The sequence below is a fragment of the Tupaia chinensis genome, unplaced genomic scaffold (genome assembly GCF_000334495.1).
Source record: "Tupaia chinensis unplaced genomic scaffold, TupChi_1.0 Scaffold000388_1, whole genome shotgun sequence".
Lineage (NCBI taxonomy): Eukaryota > Metazoa > Chordata > Mammalia > Scandentia > Tupaiidae > Tupaia > Tupaia belangeri.
In genome coordinates this window covers 1,395,965-1,408,812 of record NW_006159890.1, presented here as the reverse complement: position 1 = coordinate 1,408,812, position 12,848 = coordinate 1,395,965, and the positions used below count along the sequence as shown (strand labels likewise).

General features: G+C 35.6%; 1 pseudogene; it reads right to left on the bottom strand.

The window, feature by feature from the left end:
• Positions 1 to 120: 120 nt before the first annotated feature.
• On the bottom strand, positions 121 to 566 carry LOC102497969 (serine-threonine kinase receptor-associated protein pseudogene; annotated as a pseudogene).
• Between the last annotated feature and the right edge of the window lie 12,282 nt (positions 567 to 12,848).

Below are 12,848 nucleotides of genomic sequence, written 5' to 3'. Positions count from 1 at the left end.
AAAGCAGTTTTGAACTGGTAAGGATATTTCCTTGAAACTTAAAGCCTAGAAACAGGTTAGTATTCTGTTCAAATAGTAGGTACATGAATCCATTGACAGCTGAAGACAGGACAAACATCCTTAATATCGGACAACAAAGCTTAGAAGAAGAGCCTTTTTAATACCGGAGGTGTGACCACTTATTTCCATACGTTCTGCTTCAGGTTTGTTAAGTCATATATGTGTAACAGTTTATCCTGTCCTCCAGTTAACAAATAATTACTATCCTGCGTAAAACCTACTGTCTTGACAATGTGTTTATGAGCCAGGGTCATCAGCTCGTCTCCTGAGACAGCATCCCACACTTTGGTTGTGGCATCCTTATTCAATGTGGCACCCCAAACAGCACCTTTATGACCCAAAAATGTTCCAATCCAGTCTCCTGTATCTCCCTGGCGTAGCATAGGTTTACCATCTTTGCAAGCGCTGATTAGGAAATACCCATACGGAGTGATGCCACTGAAGGCCATATTAACCACAGGCGGCATGTGGCTGGAGCAGGTGAGTGGAGTCTGCCTCATTGCCATGGCAGCAGCGAACCCAGCGACAGAGCTGGGGGGCTGAGGGTAGTCCTGGTCTTTTCTCTCCTCTGCTGCGGCGCCTCCGGTCCTGGAGGCCCCCGCCCTGATACGGGGACTGAGCCGAGAAACAGGAAAAGGAGGCCAATCTGGGGGGCACTGAGACCAGGAGGGGGTTTAGGAGGGGTCAGGGAGCCTGTGACCAGAGGGCGACAGCCGCCAAGGGAAGGACAGGGAGAGAGGGAGGAAAATAGGGGAGGGGAAGGACCGGAGAATCAGCCGGCCACAATCCGCACTGTCCACACACCAGTTGCGGCGGGCCCTTCAGAATCTCTTGATGAGTTGTTCTAGAATTGGTAAATTCTTTTAGGTTTTGTTTATTAGGGAATATTTTTATATGTGTTTTTCCCATATGAAGGATAATCTTGCTAGTTATAGTATTCTTGATTGAAATTGTTTTCCATTTAACGCTTTAACCATATTTCCCCATTCTTTTCTTGCCTGCATTGTTTCTCTTCTTTTTTTAAGAATTATTTTTACTTAACAGCCCTTAGTCACCATGCCACCTGCTGGCCCTACCTACATTGTTTCTGACAAGTGGTTCTATGTTAGTCTGATGGGATAACCTTTGTAGGTAACTTGACATTTCCTTCTTGCCAATTTTTGTATTTTGTCTTTCTATGGTTTTGGCCAATCTGGCTATGATGTGCCTTGGAGAGGATCTTCCTGAGTTGATTCTATTTGGGTTCCTATGTATTTCTTGGGTCTGGATATTTGAATGCCTCTCTGGGTTTGGAAAGTTTTCTTCCAAGATTTCATGGAATAAATTATCCCTACCCTTATTATTTTCTTCTTCTGGGATACCAATTTTCTGGATTTTTGAACCCTTGATGGTATGTAGCATTTCTTGTATATTATCCTCATTTTTCTTGGTTGTTGTCTCAGTCTTTTTGTTAATTTTTTCTAGGTCAGAGATTTTGTCTTCTACATTCTGCATGATCTAATCTACTTTTAATACTTTTGAGGGAGGCTTTCATATCCTGTATCACATTCTTCATCTTTAATAATTCTGTTTTATTCTTTTTAATGGTGTCTATTTCTTCTTTCAGATTGTGAAAGGAATTCCTCATCTCCTGCAGCTCATTGTCTCTTTTCTCTTGCATCTCATTTAGTTTGATCACTACAAATATTATTAATTGCTCGTCAGACATTTCTACGACTTCCATTGTGTTGTCTGTGGGTGATGAGGAATTGATGTTTTTCCTTGGGGAAGAGGCATTTTGTTGGTTGCTCATATTTCTTGTGCCTCCATGATGGTTCATCTGGTCATCTGTGCGTTCCTTCATAAATTGTTCAAGGTGTCACTGAGTTTAATGGTGTGCAGGAATAGGAAACTGGCCATCTCTTCCACTCTGCCTCCCTGTTGCTTACTAGAACCCTGCACTGTTGTCACTGGTCTTGTATAACTCATAGTTCTCCCTGTTTCTAGACAGCAGGTGTGCTTGAAACTGAGCCCTGAGCTTCAACTCAGTAACAAAGAAGAGATTGCACAGTGCAACACACAAGGCATGCCACACTATACTAAGTCAGAAAAGTCCGAAGGCCAGTGGGGAAAGGGATTAGCCACAGGTCCTAGATTTTAATCCTATAGCCGCAAGCAGCCCGTCTTCTGGCAAGGCCCTCTACTTCTGGTATTTTTTATTATAGTCAGTCTCACAACTAAGGTAAGAGCTAGCAGGAATATTTTATAGTTGGGAAATTTAAGCTCTCAGGCATTAAAGTAGTACTTAGACACAAAATAAATGAGAAACGTAAACTAAATCCATTCTCTCTCATTTCAAAGTCTGAGTCACATTACACATTATGGGTCACATTATATATTATGGGTCACATTATACATGCCACTTTCTTATTATATTTGTGGCACCACTTGCTGTCATCTTCTTGTAATAATTAAAGTGAACAATAAGCTATTTACCAGGTTATGATTTTGTTAATTTTACATGTTTGATAATTTTAACTTAAACTTTCGCATTTTCTACAGTGCCTCTTAATAATGTAGGCCAAATGATCAACACTTAATTAGAATCAATTAACTCTTTGATTTTCTGTTAATTTAAGAAAAGCAAAAATAATATTTAGTAATATGTTTATGCTTAAACACAAACTTATTCTTTTTGTTTTGCTAGGTTATAATGCCAAGTAATTGTTTTGCCTAAACTTTTCACTTGCCGTTATTTTTAGCAACTTTAAGTACAATTCGTAGAGAGAAAGAGGAAAAGAAAGTCACAGATGGTAATTTACAATGAAAGTCATTTATCATTTTGGGGTAATTAAAATTTTGCAGCTTTTTCTCATTAGCTTTCTCCCTAAACTTAATTTCTATTGATTTTTGTCTGAGATAATTAAAGAAAATTATTACTAATTTTATGTACTCTTGAATACTGATCTTAAACAAAATCCTAATTGCTAAATTTTAGCTTCTTTATTTATCAAATTCACCTGTGCTTGCCATTATTTTCCTCTCTTACGATTAGACTCTGTTCAATATTATCCACTTAGCTTAAAGACCAAGAAAGTTACTGAACTAACATTTAAGTTCTCCATCGGATAGCAAAGATAGCCTTTTTTATTTAATCACTATTTTAAGAAAACACAAAATAGCCTAATATTTTGCACAGATAATGGAAATTCATCAGTATGGTCTATGATAATCTGTGAATATTATAAAATGCTAATGTGTAAGATAATTTAAATATAACATGGGATAATTACTCTTCTACTATTTGAGTCCCTTTCTTTTATTTTTAAGTTTATTCACATTTTTTTTTTTCTGAGTGAGATACACACACAGGGTGAGACAGAGAGGGTTGATTGACATGCCACCATCCATCTCCAGTCTCAGGCAGTCCAAACTGTGAGTACGCACACATCTGACATGTTCAGAAAAGCCCTGATGTGGGGAATACAAACACAAGAGTTTTCCCAGGTAGATCTGACACTTCCACTGCACCACCCCTTTTAGTTAAGTTCTTTTTTTTTTTCTTTTTCTTTTTTTGAGTCTTTTCTCCGGCCTAACTTGCATCCATGCTTGAACACTGTTGGTTGTTGCTAAGGATTTCCAGAAAAGCTACTTACAATGGTTTATTGTGTTACTATCTATTGGACTATCCCAAATAAATATTTTAATTTTTTTAACATTTTATGAGTGCCAGTCAAATTTATGTGAACTTAAAAATAACTGCAATATAGAAGCCAGCAGGATATGTGGCAAAGGCTCTGGATCCCACATGACCAACTGCATAGTTTGAGTCCTGGACCCTGTATCTTGTAACATGCACCTTGCACATGCGTGCCCAAAATTCTGAGAGTAGAATAGAGAAGAAAGGATTATGGCTTGACCATCCCTTCTGGAAGTTGAATTCTCACTTTCCCTCTCTCTCTGTCTCCAGTGAGTACATGTGACAAAAATCTAAAAATTAATAATAATAATAATTGCAATATAAATATCTCCATTACAGTTATTATTATCAACCACCTTATTACTACTCAAATTAAAATTCCAAATTGGGTTACAATGTATTAATACTTTCTAACAAAGTGATATTAGAGTTTATTTACTTTTGAATAAAATAATGTGTACTCATTTATCCATCAAATGTTTGTTGATTCAAAAAAAAATCAGTTATATATTACATACAAATCATGCAAAGTCTTGCTTCCCCCAGACTGGTGTGTGGTTCAGGAAAGACTGACACTTTTTTCCATTGTGCATTGTTAATTAAGCAAGAAATGTAGTAGCATACAGAAAATATGACTGAATTCACAAACTTGGTACAGAAACTCCATGAGGATCATCTAAAGGGTGAACTTTCATTATTTGGTATATTTTTTTCATTTTACTCTTCCTTTTTAAGGCAGAGACGGGGAAGAGATTATTTAATATTTGGCTATGATATTTACAATGGAGTTTCTGGTAAGAGAAGGCAATTTATCCCATAGTTTAGGAAATGCGATTTGTATGAAATCTAAGAAAATGAAGTAATATTTTAGAACTCTTAGAATTTTATATCATATTGCATTATCTGCTATAGAAAATTTAGTTTTGAATTGATCTTGGACCATGTTTTCTGTCTGAAAGTTTGAAAGAGATACATTTCAGAAGACAAAGTATGTGTGCCAGGGTAGTTATGCAGAACAGGTGTGCAAACTTCAGGGGTACAGATAAAGAAGCCTGATCTTAGTTTGCTGAGGTACAAAACTGTCAGGTAATTGGGAAGTACGTTTTTAGGGCATGCCACATGGTTAATCTTTTCAAAAATTCTGAGTACAAAAAAATACAGAAAATATAAAATTCAGGCATTTTACTTTTATCATTTAAGCACAAGAACTACACAGTGGTTTACACAGAATTTTATAGCACTTACCACATTCTATTAGTGATAGACTATTTACTCTTCCCCACTAGGTGATGAGTTCTTTGAAACTTTAGATTTTGCATTTTTTCTATTAGTATATCCATTTCTTAACTTAAGGTCATGGAATAGAACAGAAGTGAACACTCAATGTGTTTAATACTTGTGAGTGAATAGGTAAGTTAAATATTAGAATCCATCAATTATTTCAACAATTTAGAGTGTAAAAGGTTTTGGACTACATAAGCATGATATATTTAGGTATAGTTTAAGGCAATACTACCATACATATTTCTCTGAGAAGCAATGTTTGACCAGTTTACTATTAAAACAATACTGAGTGACTTAATTTTTCAGATTTTTTAAAATCAGATACATTTAATGCTTTTCAGAGGTGAAAAATGTGAAATCTTAATTTCTCCCCAAAAAAAGTGCATTAAGAAAAAGAAAGAAGAAGAAATAAAGAAGAAAACCTTTTTCATTTACAAGTAGGAATGAAAAGCAACTGTAGTATCACACAGCAAGAAAATGATAATGACTTGTAAACTACTTAATCTGAACATTTTCCCTCTATGGGATCCTTTATAAACACTAGGTAAGGAAAATGTTCAAACTTTATTGAATATCATATCCAGGATGTAGCTGACATACTGATTACTAGAATTTTGGAGAAACTATTAGCTAGAATGATAAGAAATGGCAAGTAGAGTTCATTTTCTCTTGTGTTTTGCATATGAACATTCAGTTGAAGATAGAAAACAAGGCACCCCATCATTTGCTATATTCACAGAGACCTCATTTTCTTCTTAAATGAAAGCTACGGCAGTATGTACAAAAGACCTTCTAGATATTCACTCATTATTACATCCATTTTAAAAATTAAATTTCTTTCCAAGATATGATCATGGAATACAAAATTAAAAGCACTTAAAATTCTAAGAGTTCTAAAACGTTGCTACATTTTCTTAGTATTGACTGAATTGCATTTAATTTTGAATTGCTAGTGAATGACAGTCACTTTTGGATGTAACATTTCTGTTTTGTTTTCTTCGGAGAAATTTTTGCTATAGGGCGTGTGCACTCATCAGAAAGACAGAGAGAGACAGAGTGACAGAAAGTGAGAAATCAACCCCAGGGGGATGGCCACACTGCAATCCCTTCTTCTCCATTCCCCTCTCAGGATCTTGGGCATGCATGCACACGTGCCTGGCATGAGTTTAGGCCACCGGGTCTGGGACTAGAACTGCTGGCTACATGGGAGTCCAGTGACATAGCCATTACGCCAACTGCTGGTCCCATGGATGTAACATTTCTAGAATCAACTTAAACACTTCACATTTTAACCTGACAAAAAATTCTTTGTAAGTTAAAAAGTTAGTCATCCAGAAGACAATACTTATTTGAGATTAAATTATTTTATTCTAGTTTCTTTAGAAAATATTCTTAAACAGAGCTTTTAACTAGGAATTATAGTTCCATAATGCAAGATTAAACCATCTATATATTAACTCTATAAAATCGATTATTTATTTTATTTAATAGTTAATGAACTTGGGGACGGCAGGTGGCATGGTGGTTGAAGTGGCAGACCATGGTTCAAGTCCTGGACCCGGTGGCTTACTTCCTCACTTCCCCTCTCTGTCTCTCTCTGTCTCTTTCTCTATCTCTCTCTGATCAAATTAAAATAAAAATAATGTAAAGAAATAATTAAAACAAATATTAAAAAATAGTTAATGAACTAAAATCAATTTGTAAATTATTTCCTCATGTATATTTATTTTTTCTAATAAGTATGCTTTCACTTTGTTTTCAGTCATAATAAAAACTAGACATGATTATCGTTGATCAAATGCCTAAGGCCTTAGGAAACAGAGTTAAAATAGGAATTAGAGATCACAGGGCCAGCAGTTGGCATAATGACTTTGTTGCTGGACTCCCATGTAGTAGAGCACGATTCAAGTCCCAGACCTGGTGACTTAAACTTATGCCAGGCACATGTGCATTGTGTCCAAGATCCCAAGAGGAGCATGAAGGAGAAGGGATTGTGGCATGGCCATCCTCCCCTGGGGGGTGAGAGGCTGATTTCTCACTTTCTGTCTCTCTGTCTCTCTCTGTCTTTCTGGTGATCACATGCACCCTAGATTAAAAACCTCTCCAAAAAAAAAAGAAAAAGAAAAAGAATGAAATTAGAGATCACATAGTGAGAAAAATGAAAGACTACAATTCTTTAATTTCTCCATGTCATAGAGTTTGGTGTATGTCCATAATTTTTTTTTGTTTTATTAATTAAACAAGTTGTCATGGTAAGTATATGTCAGAGATGTTTCTGGAGTGTTCTCTGTGTTTATTCATTAATAAATACACGTTTTTTAGTTATTCAGTTTATTTGGTGCTGTTATTCTTTCCAGTGGGCCCATCACTCTAATAGAAATTCATCATATTAAGTTGAAGCATTGGGGGACAAGCAGATGGCATAATGGTTACATTACTGGACTCCCACTCAGTCGACTATGGTTCAAGTTCTGGATCGAGGTGCTTAAAACAAACACTGGGAATGTGTACTTGAGTGCCCAAAGTACTGAGAGGAGAATGGGAGAGAAGGGATTGCAGTGTGGCTCTTCTCCCTGGGGAGTGATTTCTTGCTTTCTGTCTCTCTGGGGAACACATGCACTTATAACAAAAATCTCTCTTACAAAATAAAAGTTGAAGTGTTGTCTTCTCTTTTTTTATTTATTTATTTTTTATTTACATTTTTTAATACATTCAATCACATTATTTAGCTTACAAGGTGATCATTTATTCTACAGCACAAAAATAGACTATTTCTCAATCAGATTGTAATGTGAAATAAAAAGAGGATTTATATATGACAACCAGTGATGACCAGCTCAGTGATTGGACTAAGAAGAAGCTCTCTAGCCCTTCCCAAAGCCAAACATGAACCCCCAAAATGAAAACAATCACTGTTTGCTGGAGTCTGATCCACAACATCTTTCTGAATCCAGCAAAACCATGACATCTGAGAAGTATACTCAGTAAATAGATAAACTGTACTGAAAACTGCAATACCTGCAAACATTATTGGTCAATAGACAAGGCCCCATTCTTTAGGACAACAGCTGACCATATGTTGTCTAACCAACACTTCAAGAGTTGAGCGAACGACATTTTCCCTCATCCACCATGTCCACCTGACCTCTCGCACAAAATATATATTTTTTTTTCTGGAGAGGTTTTTTGCTATAGGGCACGTGCGCTCGCCAGTCAGACAGAGAGAAACATAGAGACAGAAACCAAGAATTCATCCCCCCAGGGGGGATGGTCACGCAGCAATCCCTTCTCCTCCATTCTCCTCTTGAGATCTTGGGCACGCACGCACACACGCCCGGCGTGAGTTTTAAGCCACCGGGTCCGGGACGCGAACTGCAGTGGACTACGTGGGAGTCCAGAGACATAGCCATTACACTAACTGCTGGTTCCCTCACACAAGACATTTATTAACCAAATATTTTTCTTGTTTCAGTGAAGTTTCAGTGTAAGAGTTTGTGACATCATTATGTTCTAAGTACTTACCAAAGCTGTTTAATAACCACTTCATGAAGTAGTTTTTCCTATGAGAACTGAAAAAAATATACTTTCCTGGAGGAAAATGTCAAACTTCACAGTTGTTAGACACTCTCAGTTATATTTTTATGTTTCAAAAGCTTTGTACAGTAAGATTTCTAAAATAAATTAAATTACTTTCCTCCATTAATTACATCTATGCTTCATGCAAATGCATTATTTATACTCTGGTTGTAAGTGTTCTGTTTTGTTTTGGTTTTGGTTTTGGTTTTCAGTAGATGCTAATAAGCCATTCCTATATTACCTACCATCATCCTGAATATTTATTATAAAACATGCAAATAGCTATGCCATAGGCATTATTCAACCCTCTTTCTCTTTCTAGTCATGAGTGAGAAATTTGTTTTCTCTCAATAGTTAAAGATGAAAGAAATGATTTGTGATACATTTTGATTCTATCCTAAGTTCTGAAATAACATAATAATAATACTGTTGAGAAGACTGAAATTGAACTGAAAACTTTAAATTTTGTTACATAAAGTTCAAGCGATTACATTACATGAAAGCAATGTATAAGGAAAAAATAAAAGAAAGTTAAAATTAGGTAGGATAGGGGCCAGCAAGTGGCATGATGGTTAAGGTATTGGACCACTGCCAACCATGGTTCAAGTCCTGTACCTGGCAGCTTGAAAATGATGCTGGACATGTGTACATGTATGCCCCAAAGTTCCAAGAGGAGAATGGAGGAGAAGGGATTGTGGTGTGACCATCCCCTCTGAGAGGTGATTTATCACTTTCCCTCTCTCTGTCTCTCTCCAGCAAGTCCACATGTCCTATGGCAATAATCTTAAAAAGAAAAAAAATTAAAAACCCTTTGGATGACAATTACCTTGATGATATAAACTATCTAGAATATAGAACCTAATTTATTATAGATTCTACCAGATAAAGTAAGGCCTAGAGATATAATTTACATAAGAACTACATGGCTGAGCTGTGATAGCCCCACAGTGGAACTGCTCTGCCATGCTTCAGCCCATGTGAAGACAGTAGTTTGACTCCTGAGTTGATGTGTACATGCCAAACACACGTGTGTGCCCATCATCCTGGCTGGCTGGAAGGTTCGTGGTAGGAAAAATAATGAAGTGGACCCTACTGCTGCTTGTCTCTCCCTTTTATAAGTAGAAAGTAAAACTTAAACAAAAGATAAATATCAACTAAAAACAACCAGTATGTCCATAAATAGGAAATTGTATACATGAATTATGGTATCCCCCTAAACAATGAAATAATAAATCACTGTTAAAACCTAAAAGAGAGCTTCATCTGTGCTCATGCTAAATGATCTTCAAAATATATGCTGAATGGAAAGTAAAAATCAAGGTACAAAATTTATACAGTGACTTTTTTGGTTAAAATCACTGAATCTATATAGTGTACACACTTACATTATCATATATGTGAACACTTATATTTGTAAAAACATTTTAAAATATAGAATATGTTAAATAACAAAGTATTGGCAGTTGTCTTTTCTGGGTGTTAGGACTAGGATATGAGGTAGACAAGTTACTCAATTTCCATTTCATAGTCTTTTGTATTGCTTGAATAGTTTATAATGACATACTGTTATTAAATAAATATGACATAAACTAAAAAGTGTATATAAAGAACATACACAGAATTATTGCTCAGCTCTAATGCAATTCCAAAAGTCTTTAATAACCTAGTTTCAAAATGCTGAGTAAGTTCAAATAATACAGGCTAAAAGTGACTTAAACTACTCGTAATCTAAGGCCAGCATGTGGTCACAAGGCTGACCATGGTTCAAGTTCCAGATCAGCGGCTTGAAAATCACTCTGACACTTTTGTGTCAATGCCCAAAATCCTGAGAGGAGAATGGAGAAGAAAGGATTGTTGTGTTGCTATCTCCCTTGAGGAGTGACTTACCACTTTCCCTTTCTCTGTTTCCCTCTGGCCAGTGCATGTACCCTATAGTAAACACGTAAAAAAGAAAGAAAAAAAGAATATTCTTAATCTATAAAAGTAATATATTACTCTAGTAATAATCATCTTATAGTCAATGATATCACTCATAAATCATGTGAATATTTTTATATGTAATTCCTCAAATTTATGAAAGTAGATGATTCTGAGTTAATTCAATTTATTGATAACTTCTTTTTTTTTTTTTGGAGAGATTTTTGCTATAGGGCACACGTGCTTGCCAGAAAGACATAGAGAGACAGAGATATCGAAAGCGAGAAATCACCCCCCAGGGGGAATGGCCATGCTGCAATCCCTTCTCCTCCATTTTCCTCTTGGGATCTTAGGCATGCACACACATGCACCTGGCATGAGTTTAAGCCACCGGGCCCAGGACTCGAACCACTGTCGACTACATGGGAGTCCAGTGACATAGCCATTACGCTAAGGGCTGGTCCCCATATTGATAACTTCAAAATGATTTTCTACTTTCTAAACTTAGTCCTCTAATATAAGGTAAGTTTTATTTATGCATGTATTACTGAAATTATCAAAATAAATGTAACATCAAGATACTTGTCTTACTTCACCATTGAATTGCTAATACAAATAGAATCTTATTTCTCTCATTGTTCTGGTGGTTGGAAAGTTCCAAGTCATCACAGCACAGTGAGGACAGAACTTTGAGCAGAGAAATTTGGTTTATCTGTCTGGGCCTGTGTCTGCCCTATTTCCTTTTCTTATAAACCTACCAGGACTTAATCAAAAATGGTCACCCTTTTCTTACAATCCAGTCACTAAATTTCTCCTGAAGTCCCCATTCTTCAACACAATAATCGAATCATATCTTTATTCCCTTAATCTCATTACAGTAGAATCTCAGCTCAAATTTTGGGAGACACTAAACCCATACTAATACTCATAAACTATATTTTTGTTCTTCATTATCTCACAGTAATTTTCACATCTACTTGTATGGATAGGGTAAACCAAACTTTGAGAGCTTCAGTAATAAAATTGCCATATGGGGCTGGTAGATGACATGGTGGTTAAGGCGCTGGACTCCCATATGACCTAATATAGTTCGAGTCCTGGACTTGGTGACTTGTCTTCTCAGTCTCTTCTCAATTTCTGACTCTTGCTGGTCAAACTGATAAATTAAAAAAAATAATAAAATTCTCATATGATGTTGTTGAGGTGATGATATCAATTTTATTATGAGCATTCCTTTTGGGAAATGATTTATTTTGATTCTTGGCCTTCTCTTTTATGTTCTGATTGACTTTGACTTTATGACACTTATGCATAAAATTAATATTTATATTCTAAATAGTGTATCTAAAAATTATCCCTATAAATGTATGTGGTACCTTTATTACTATTTCTTCATAAAGTATCTCATAGTTAGCTCTAATTAATATTATAAGCTTATCTAAAATTATAGCTCTAATGTCATTTTCCTTGACATACTCAAGGCAATTCAGAACATATTTTAGAGAAATTAGTAAAATATATTAACTATTTAATTATATTTTTAAAAAGATAGTAGAGATTGCTATACTATTTACTTTATTATACATACAATGTGTGTATTATTAATTATACCAAAAATGATGTATTTCAATAAGTTAGCAATGTATTCTCCTCTAGCTTTAAGTGCTTCATTGTGGACCCTAAAACAAATTTAATTTTTTTCTCTTGACATTTTCTAAGTCAATTTTTGTTCATTTATTTATTTCTTCCATGAGAAAGAGAGTATGTGAGGAAGAGAGAGACAGAGATAGATATCCTCAACAAGGACTTTATTCCACAATCCATGCCCCCATCCCGACCAGTGCAGATCATGGGCACTCACACTCACATCTGGCGTATGGGGAGAGGCTTCAGGATGAGGCTCTGAGACCTTTCCATTTAAGTACAATGTTGTGTTACCACTCTACAGCACCACCCACTGGTCTTCTAAACCACCAGTTATGTATCTTTCTTATCAAGTATACACAAACATAAATGAAACATTGTTATAGCATATCACAGAAAGTACACTGGAAATGCATATAAATATACAAAGAAAAAAATATTTGTTTAGGAAAGAAAAACTTAAATAAAATTTATCTATGCACTAAGAATATAACCTAAAGGAATTCATTCATTAAACCAGCATTTATTGAGAGACTACTATGTCCTAGGCTTTCTTATAGAAATTTGGAATTCAGTGGTGAATAAAAGTAATTAAAATTTCTGCCTTAAAGGAACTTAATTGAGGACGGAGAGACAAAATATATAATGAGTAGAATATAGATAGTGTTTCAGATGATGAAACTTTAAA